The following is a 10,489-nucleotide window of genomic DNA, read 5'->3' on the forward strand; positions in this document are numbered from 1 at the left end:
GCGGCCCAGGGCTCCACCTCCATGTCTTATGAAGATCCACGTAGACGCTAGCATTGTAAGGAAATCATAATAAGAGTCCTTCAGCTGCTGTTTGCAGTGATGGCAATGAAAATTTCATGGAAAGTTCTTCATTGGTGATTATGAAATTAATGATGCTGCAACAATGAAAGCTTCACACGTCGTGAGGCCTTTCCATTAGCGGATGATTTGATGTTACAAAGCTTCATAATAGCATCGGACTCGAAACAAATAGTGAATGATATTCAGAAAGGAACCAAGGGTGCTTATGACACCATCATCGCTGAGATTAAGAACATGGCTTTAATATTTAATTTATAAATTTATTTTTGAAGGCCGAGCTGCTAATAGCGACGTCGATAGATTACTCTTGATCAGGGGAGATACATTTGGATGATCCAACCCGATGATTCCTTTGTAATGCCAGTCCATGTGGACTATCAGCAATAAAACTCAAAAAAAAAAAGGAAAAAGAAGCCCTTCTAATAAAAGAAAAAAAAAATCTCACCCAGCTCTTCGCACGCACGGGCTCCGACCGACGCAAACCTCTTCCCCCGCTCCGCCGCCGCCGCCGCCGCTCTAGCTCGCTCGCGCGAAGGCGGAGCTGGTGGAGACGAGCATGGGGGTGGTGCGGGAGGTGCTGGGCGACTCTGTCGCCGACGAGGTGGACGACCCCATCGTCTCCTACATCGCCAACGCCCTCGCCGATCAGGACTTCGACTTCGGCCCCTCCGATGGGCACGGCAACTTCGACGCCCTCGGCGACCTCCTCATCGACGCCCGCTACGTCTACGACCGCCCGCGAGCACTGCCTCGAGGTACCGAACCGCTCTCCCCCGCGCCCGCCCAATCCACCCGGTCGCCATTTCGCTTCCCCAATCTGGGCTGATTGGGTGGAGGCTCGATTTGATGACCCTAGGTTTCGGTTCTAGCTCAGATTCGATGTGTGTCTAGAAAACCCAGCTTAGCGGTAACATCATCTGGTAGCCATCCATTCAGAGTATGCATTCATGACCGCAGTCCCTGATGTGTCCTGTAATGGCTTTTAGCTGCTAGTCACTGGCCTTTATGACCCCTCTCAAACACACATATGGATTCGGGGGCGGAGAAGTAGCGGGATTGTTTGATTTTGATCCAACATGAGTCTAATGCCTTTTCATTTCCTTTTCGATATAGGTCTGCACTATGAGAAATTGTGAAGCCGTGCGCAGCCTTGCCACCCTCTGCGCATGAACACGGGGATGGAGGAGGAGGTCGCGCTGAGGAAGTCAGAGAATATCTTCGATGCGCCCTTGCTGTCCTGTCGTGACAAAGCCAAGATTGAACGGAACAAGAGAAACCAAGAGAGGCAAAGAGAGGTAAATTGTTTGCTCCAAGATTGCCAGATAACAGTCTTGGTGCCATTTGTTTGTCCAATACGAATTTCAGTAGAAATGTAGTGCTTAGTGTGTTTCCCCACTTGGACAGAACTGTATGTTCAATTTGAAAATGCCTTCCCTCCTCATTAAACCTGATGTATATTGTATGTCGTGTTTCTTGTTGGTGAAGGGCCAGTACCAAATGCATGTTGCCGAAATTAGGGTACTCAGAGCTGGAATGCCTCCAGTTGGAAGAGTTCTTTTTGGAATATTTTTGGAGGTTGTGATCTTATTCAAGATGTCACCTTAACGCTCGCTTTTGGAAGGCACATTGGTGAGTTACGACTTAGCTTACCACATACAGTATGTCTCAAGTTTCCACCTATTGAGGAGGCTCTCTAGGGTCCCACTTGCTCAGGACACTTTGCTTGCTCAGGATGGTCTCATTGCTTTTTTATTTTTATTATGGGAAACTATGTGGTGCGTAGAAACTCTCCAGAAATAGCTTTGGAACAAGGGAGCACAAATATCAAAGTGTTACATGTTGGGCATACAAGCACCTCTACCCCTTGAAATATTGCCATATCAGTTCCTAATCCTTTTTTCCTTCAGTGATTTAGTTTATTTACATACCATTTCAGGTCTTGTTGGAAGAAATGGTACTGGAAAGACTCCTCTTCTCAGAGCTATGGCTCATCATGCAATTGATGGAATTCCTAAGAACTGCCAGATATTGCATGTTGAACAAGAGGTCACGGGTGATGACACAACAGCTTTGCAGTGTGCACTGAATGCTGATGTTGAGCGGGTCCAACTTATGCATGAAGAGGCCCATCTGGGTCAGTTACTGGTTAACTACTGCATAATCAGCTTTCTACATGTCCTTACTAGCTAATGTGTTCCTCTCTTCTGGGTCATTCACCTTTTTTTTTTTTTGAGTTCTTTTTTTGTCAATTTGCTTATAGTCTGCTACTCTTATGCAGAAAGATCTAGAGAATGAGGCAGAGTCAAAACAGAGCCTAGACAAGAGCAAGGGTGATGTGACAAAGATGCTATCAGCAAGAGGCTTGACGAGATATACAAGTGACTTGAACCTGTTGATGCAGATGCAGCAGAAGCTCGTGCGGCATCAATCCTGGAGGTATGTTTCTTTGTTGACATCCATTGCTTGGTGATCTGTTCTTGATTGTCCCATTTGTACAGCATGGTATAATTGATATGCTATTGCTGTCATTTCTCTCGTAGTAGCTAGTACTTGCCTTGATTTAAAGAGGTATAATTCTTACATACTAACATTGAACTGTTCTGATTGTTTGAAATCTTTACAGGGTCTCAGTTTCACTCCAGAAGTGCAATGCAGAAATACAAGATCATTTTCGAGAATAGTGCTAGCACGTGCTCTATTCACTGAGCCAGATTTACTGCTATTTGATGAGCCAACAGCGAGTTCAGAATATTTAATATATATTGTTGATTCTCTTCTCTTGCTGCCACATCCTAATGCTAACAAGCCATTACTTTGCAGAACCATCTTTATCTCCATGCTGTGTTATGGTTAGAAATTTAGAAACATATCTCCTGAAGTGGCCAAAGGCATTCATTGTTGTGTGCCATGCTCAGAGAGTTTCTGAATACGGTAGGAAACTAGGAACTCACAGTATCATTATGCAGTAGCTGATATCGACATGATTTTCTTACTCATATTTAGTACACTTGCATGAACAACATGTATTATTTTTTCATCTTAATAACTGAATAACTGGGGGAAAACATTTCTTAGGTTGTCACCGACGTTCTTCACCTACATGCCTACGAAGGTGACTGACACATTTGAGAGGACAAGGGGGAGCACCTCAAAGAATCAGCTGAAAGCCTTCGAAACATATGAGAAGGCTAGAGGGCACATGCAGGTTGGTTTTTGGCTTTCTGCATCTAGTGTGTACGATTAGCCCTCAAAGTACGTAATCACCCCCTTTAAGAAAATTGTGCTGAGTGTCGAAAAGAGAGTTGAAAGGTGGTCTGCACCACACTGTAAGCAACCACATAGGTTTTAATTAAGGTCTGATATAGTTTCCTTTCCAAAAGCATGCAGTCCTCATTGTCCCTTGGACTTTTCAAGTGCACCGTATGTCTCTTTATGATGCTAGTCTGTTTAGCATACAAGCTTATCTGACGCTGATCTAATGCTATTGAATTATACAGTACTGAATATGGTTATTCGCTTGAAATCATAATAGAGTAGCAATTGTAGGCAAGCAGAGCTTGTGTGCCAGTCTGGCCTAGGTCCTACTTCCATTGTTTAAGCTTGAGCAGGACACCAACTTTAGATTCAAATAACTCTAACTGATCTTAGCTCAGAGGCGAAAGCAAAATTGCACTAGGAAATATCAAAATGTACAGTGCAGTCAAATAACCCATATTGCATTGATTGACTTCTGGGTATGGTTTATTGGTTGCTACTTAAACATGGTGTTTTGCTGCTACTAGGTTCTCAATTTCATTCACTTGATAGCTGAGAGTATGCCTATAAAAAAGGTAAAGAAACCAAACTGCAACGATTAATCTTATATAAGCATTGTCATGTGTTATTTGACTGGCTGCACACATGATTTTGGCCACCTGCATATATGTAATACTGTTTCTGTGATTACCGGTTTTTTTGCTGACTTCTTTTTTTGTTTACATGTGCAATGCATATGACTGTTCTATGTATATCTTATTGTATCTGTCATATTTTGTTATGACAATTGGGAGAAGTTGAACCTACATGTGCACCGAGTTCTGCCACTGTCCGTATCAAGTCATCATATTTGATTGACTTATGAGCTTTAGATAAAAATCATGTCAAAGATTTTACATTTGTACATGGTGACATAAGATCTCTTTCTGCATATAGATTAGTTGCATATCCTACATCTTCAATATAAGATTCCATGCTTTACTGAATTCTGTTGAACTTCGGTACCTAAGTATGACACTAGGGCGTACTAGTTCTTAGGCACATCTTTCTTTTAGCCTCTTGGAACTTCTTCTAGATCACTTTCAAGTATGTATTCAACAGTTCACACTGGAATTAATTATGCTTATCTATATTCTTCCACGTGAGGCTCTTGTCATGAAGATTGGATATCTTTCAAGTTTCTGTTTGCGCCTATATCTTTCAACTACGCCGTTCTGTCTTGTATCTCGCGTGCGCAGCATCGCCGCCGCCACCACTGGAAGCCTAAGAAGAGACCCCCAGGCCAAGGAGTGGTACGGCTCTGATTGCCCTCACCCCTAGTTGCTCTCTGCTTCACGAATGAATCATGGTCCAGGTTTAGACAAGGATGGCAATTTTATCCATGGACATGGATATCCATGGATATCCGACCCGAATGGATAGGGTTTGGATATGCTTTTGTGTCCATGGGCGGCGCCCAAACCCGATCTGATTGCTGGTGGGTAGGGCATGGATATAATCTTGTACCCATGGATATATCCAAACCCGACCCGATAGTATGACTTAATGGGCAAAAAACTGCTACCCCTACACATGTCCCACTGCAGTTTTACACTTTGTTATCTAAAACATGCAAAAGAAATTACACGATCCCCATCGTAACTTTTATTAGTTGACATTCAATACCCCCTAACATACTCGAACGCCCCTTCCCTTATTTTTATCTCCTTGTTAAATGACTCGTCATTCTCATCTGTTGAAAAAAGACTAAATGATCTTAGGTTGTTAGTGGACGTTGATTTACCATAAGTTGATGTTTACCATAAGTGAAGCCTAGCGTGCCACAGGTGAAGAATGGAAGAGCTTATGTTAACATTGTGTTATGTCTTACTTATATGTCTTGAGAGGACCCAATGGATATCCAGTGGGTATGGATATCCATCGGGTTTGGACATGGACACAATTTTTCACCCGTGGATTTTTTTCATGGGCGGGCAAAGACTGTCTTCATGGATATGGATATGGATTTGATATTGTTCAACCCGATCCAAACCCGACCCATTGCCATCCTTAGGTTTAGAATACTGCCGGTTGAAACGAGCAATGCAGTAATGCCTGCTGCATGGTGACGGGCCTCTGATTTTTGTTGGTTGGTTGGATTAGGTTACGCGGATAGAGCTGGCTGTGCGCCCATGCTGTGCAATGGGAACTCCTGCAGGAGCATCGTCACCTTGGAATTCGTGCTTTTGGAAGTCTTCTGACACTATAATGGGTTGATAGGAATTGTGAACTTTGGAGTTTGGAAAGCACCTTGTTCACAAGATTTGTGATGCACACAAAGCTAGACCTGTGGGTACCAAGTTTAGAGTCCAATGGTATATTGTACAGGCGCTTGTGATATGCAAAACTGAATGATTACAATGTCGACTTGTCGGGTTTGACAACAAAAATTCTCATAGGGATATTCATTTAAAATTCGAAAGGTTATAGCTGGACATCAACTGACAGAATACTGCAAAAATAGACCACTTATTGGATATGAAGTTCAAGGACCTAGATTCAACTTGTCAACTCCATCCCACATATCATGATTCTTGTTTCTGTACTCTAATGTTGTTTGCAGGAAAACAAAACTACTCTTGTGTTTTTTTTTCTATATATCAGAAAGCAGCTTGAAACAATATTTAAGTAAATGATAATACAGGCTTCAGTTTGTACACCTGTAAAGAAATTGTGTCGTGTTACTTTGGTTGATGTCATTTGGTCTTCATCTGAAATTGAGTTGCATTGGAACACCAAAAATTGTGTCCTGTTACTTTGGTTGATGCCATTTGGTCTTATTTCTGGAGTCAAGAGTGTCTCATTTACTTTATTAGCTAGTTTAATAACACTGTTTATAAAAGTGATAATTCTTCTGATTATCCTAACAAAATCTAACTTCATTTGTCGAATCACCTGCAGGTTTTCACATTGTTTTGATTCTCTGGGAAGTTTGCCAAAAGAAGAGCATATGCTGATATTATGGGACCTTTTTTTAAGAAATATTCCATGGTCACTTTGATGAGCAGGAAAACTCACTCGTTAGAACAATATGGTCACGGATTTCTCAAGAACTGGGCATTCACACAGTGTGTGTGTGTGTGTGCGCGTGTGTGTGTGAACACCATCAGGCACAGGAATCTTTTGATACTGAATGCCGGTCAGGTAGTATTGAATATTGACCCCCTTCCGAAGGTATTATGGCATCTTGATGAAGACAGAGTTATGAAGCACCTTGAACAGATCAATGCAATGATTCAGCCCAAGGAATATGACCCGTCCTGTCATGGTGCAGAAGTTATTTTCGTAATGTTCAAAGTATGTTCCATTTATGTTACACTTTTATTTACTTATCCTCTTCTGCAACATTAACAGTACTGATTGCCCTGTCAAACATAAACTTCTATTGCTGGGCTCTTTTTTCTGACAAATATCAGCATGAAGTATGACTTAGCAACCAGAGAACAGTCACACTACTATTGAAGAATATCTAGCCACACTAATATTTATTCAGCAATGTCTTTCTTCCTAATTTCTTTTAAGATATGTAAGATGCACATCAAAAGAGCCCTACTTCGAATGCGGAGCGCATGCCGTACAGAGGGTTGTTTTTATGCACCAATATGCAGCTTATCTTTTCCTTTTTGGGAAGTTCTGTACTCGCCAAATTAGCTGATTTTTAATATGCAAAGTGATCAAAATCCATAGTGAACCAATATGGATCTTAATTTTTTGTGCTACGTCCACATTCCATAGTGCTAGCCAGCCTTTGTGAGAGCTGCAGGTAGTAGAAGAACTGCCAGTCCTGTTCCCTGACATGCTAATGTTCTGCATCTTCACGTGGTATGCTGATTTCACCGTGAATCTGCCATCTTTAGTGAAGTTCCATGCCACATAATCCTCCTTGCCTGGTCCACCCACCTGAACTGGCTTGATACCATTCGTGTCACGGTGCAGGAATACAACCTGCACCTTAGCATCGTTCCACATATTGCCGCCCGGCTCAAGTAGATCCTGGACCGTATCCGCTCTTCGTCCCTGCCCGGGGTATCCAACCGTCATTCCATATATCAAACAGTAGCTCCATCTCCGATACGCCATATATCTACTGTCCTTCTCGAGGCAGCTCCAGCCCATAAATGATTCCTCTCCATGCGCTTGGGGCAGTTTGCTTGGAGGAAATCTGAATTTTTATACTCCCTCCAATCCATATTACTTGTTGCTCAAATGGATGCATGTAGACGTATTTCAGTGCTATATACATCCGTTTGAGCGACAAGTAATATGGATCAGAGTCCTGCACATAGGAACTGCGGGTTAGTGAGTAAGCGCCAGCCTGTTTGGCAAGAAGTGCCTGATTAAAAACAGTGCATGATTTCTTTATTTAAAATATTAAAGGGGTCACATAGTGACGCCACCATTCAACTCTGCATTAAAGATCTCGGCGATACCACTTCGCATGGTTATTCTTTTTTCAATTTAATTCTGGACATATTTTAGAACTTTGATGAAATGTCTGGTAATAATTTTTATCTTCCTTTCAGATGTAGTAATACGGATGAACTTCAAGTGAGAATTTCTAATCTTAATCTCGCGGTGTTCAAGAAGGCGCCCACAAAATCAATTGACACCATCCCTTCTCTGATTATCCACACAGATCAAGAGAGATATACTGGCTGGGACAATCTTTTAACCATGAAGCCCTCTCACGGGTCAGACATTGAACACATAATTCTTCTTAGTGAGGAAGTTTTGTCTTCAGTGAAGGAGGATGACGGATTTACTGCTTCAGATCTGTTGAAAAATCACTCTGTCCAAAGAATGCCATTTGAAGATAGACATGTGTCCTTAAAACAGCAGACACGTAGTGATATTAGTGCCTCTTCTAGGAAGTCAATTCTTGGAGAAGCAGAAATTGCTGTGACAACACAAGGTGGGTGTGGAGGTGATATTTATTGAGTTTGCTCGGAAACTGCTTCAGCCTTTGAAATATGGGAATTTCTCTGAGCAAGCTTTGTTTGATGTTGTTATCGATGAAGCTGCACAGGTGGGGTTTCAGACTCTCGATACTAACTACTCTCTTTCAAATAAAGCTAGCTTTATATTTTATATTTATTATGCTGAACAGTGGGCTTCTTTTGGTTTACTCCTTTAGGCTCTTGAGCCTGTTATTTTGATTCCACTTCAGCTACTCAAGTCGAAAGGAACTAAGTGCAGAATGGTAGCGTGCTCTGTCTTACATATGAAACAAACATTACAGTGCAGAATAGTAACGTCTCTTTTTAAGGTTGGTGATCCAAAGCAGCTACCTGCTACCGTGATGTCTTGGTTGACAGCCTGTTTGAACCCCTACAAAGAGTGGTTATCTTGTTATTATGCTCACTAAACAGGCCAGCCATAACTCTTGCATATGACAGTGGAGTTAAAAGACTGTTCAAATTCAATTGAAATCCTTTTAAAGATCTTATGTATCATGTTTGGGTCACTAAAATGGTTTGGTTTCGAGGAGTGCCTCTCTGCTTGAGAATCCATAGCTTTAGCATTTTGCCTCACTAGCACTCAAGTAGACCATTTATTAGTTCCCTGAATGTTCCTTATTAAAATACATGGCAAACCAAGTTGTAATGATAGGTGATTTTAGTTTTCTGTGTGCCACCAACTTCGTTTTTACTTTATGTCTTAAAAATGGTCTGCTTCCAATGATGAGCAACCTTATGCAATTTTATGTGAAAATGATAGCAACCTTATTAACATGATTACAAGTAACAAGGTCTGCAGTTTTTTCTGAAGTTTGAATATGCTCATACAGAGTTCCTGTGTCTTGTTTCAGTATGTAGCCCTTAATGAATTGCCAAATTTGCATGTGAGAACTGAGAAGAGCTATTAACTGCAGGCTGTATGCTAATTTCTCATCAATTACTGTATCTTGTCTGCAGTACCGAATGGATCCTGACATTAGCAGATTCCCACCGTATGAATAAACAGCTGGATGGTGCTCAGAAGACTGAGAAATCAGGTTATTCTATGATCACAATTGTCTTGGTCCATTCATGTTCTTCGATATTGCTGATGGTCGTAAGCGTTGTGGAACCATGATTTTAAATAGCATGACATAGCATTTAGAAGAGGTCCGCCGCCAAGAGTCATAGCCCGCTATATTTAAAACTATGTGTGGAACAAATGCTGCTGCACAGTCACTCTGTAATCAATTAGAAGGTGATGCAGCACTTGAAATACTGTCATCTTTAAAGAACAAGGGTATTGTCTTTGCTTTCATGGTTTCGCCACCTACTTGAGATGGTCTTATTTTGCCTGCCTACTTGAGGGGCGGTCTTATTTTGCAGGTAACTGAGGTTTCTATACTTGCTTTGTGAACAGATATACATCAGATTTCTCCTGTAGAAAGATATTAGGGATCATAGCTCCATAAACAAGTCAACTCTCTTAGCTGTGCTTGAGGTTCAATTTTTTTTGTGGCTTGAGATTGTTGCTGAGATGGAAATCAATACTGTGGATGGATTTCAAGGTCAGTAAGTTGACATCTTGTACCAGAGATAACCTTAATTAAACACAGCATGTGCCTGATTTAGCCTGCGTTTTCTGTTCTGAAACAGAAACTTGTGGTCACCTGTCTTTTAATGTTCAGTTACTCTGGAGGCGTGTCGTGCTGTTGTTAATCTTACTGGCTTTATGGATGAATAAGCCATGCAAATAACATTTTTTGTGTTTGCAAGGAGCGAAACGAGATAAAACTCATCTATTTGTAGTCGTTTGGATCTTGATGCGTTCCCGGTAAACCCTGTTGCTGTTTGTTTTCCGTTTTGTGTGACATACATATCTCTTTCACTGTGAGGCCCCAATGTGGATTCCTCAGAGTCACAGATTGATCAGTGGAGGAAGGAGTTTGGAAGGGGATGAGACGAGGAGCGGAGCACTAGTACTGTAGGTGAGATTCACAACAGTCTGTATTTCTTCAGATAACAGGCACGGTTCAGAACTTCAGATACATATACAGAGGGTATACACAATGCCATGGCTGGCACACAGGCCACTCACACACGCGACGTATGCTCATTCAACGACCTGCCAGTGGGTCCGCTTGACGGTGGACACCCCTGTCAGGTCCTCGTTGTCC

The 10,489-nt window shown here is 41.8% G+C and overlaps 1 pseudogene; it reads left to right on the plus strand.

The window, feature by feature from the left end:
* Positions 1-495: 495 nt before the first annotated feature.
* LOC123146279 (ABC transporter F family member 3-like) lies at positions 496-9,628 on the plus strand (annotated as a pseudogene).
* Positions 9,629-10,489: the final 861 nt, after the last annotated feature.

The sequence above is a fragment of the Triticum aestivum genome, chromosome 6D (genome assembly GCF_018294505.1).
Source record: "Triticum aestivum cultivar Chinese Spring chromosome 6D, IWGSC CS RefSeq v2.1, whole genome shotgun sequence".
Classification (NCBI taxonomy): domain Eukaryota; kingdom Viridiplantae; phylum Streptophyta; class Magnoliopsida; order Poales; family Poaceae; genus Triticum; species Triticum aestivum.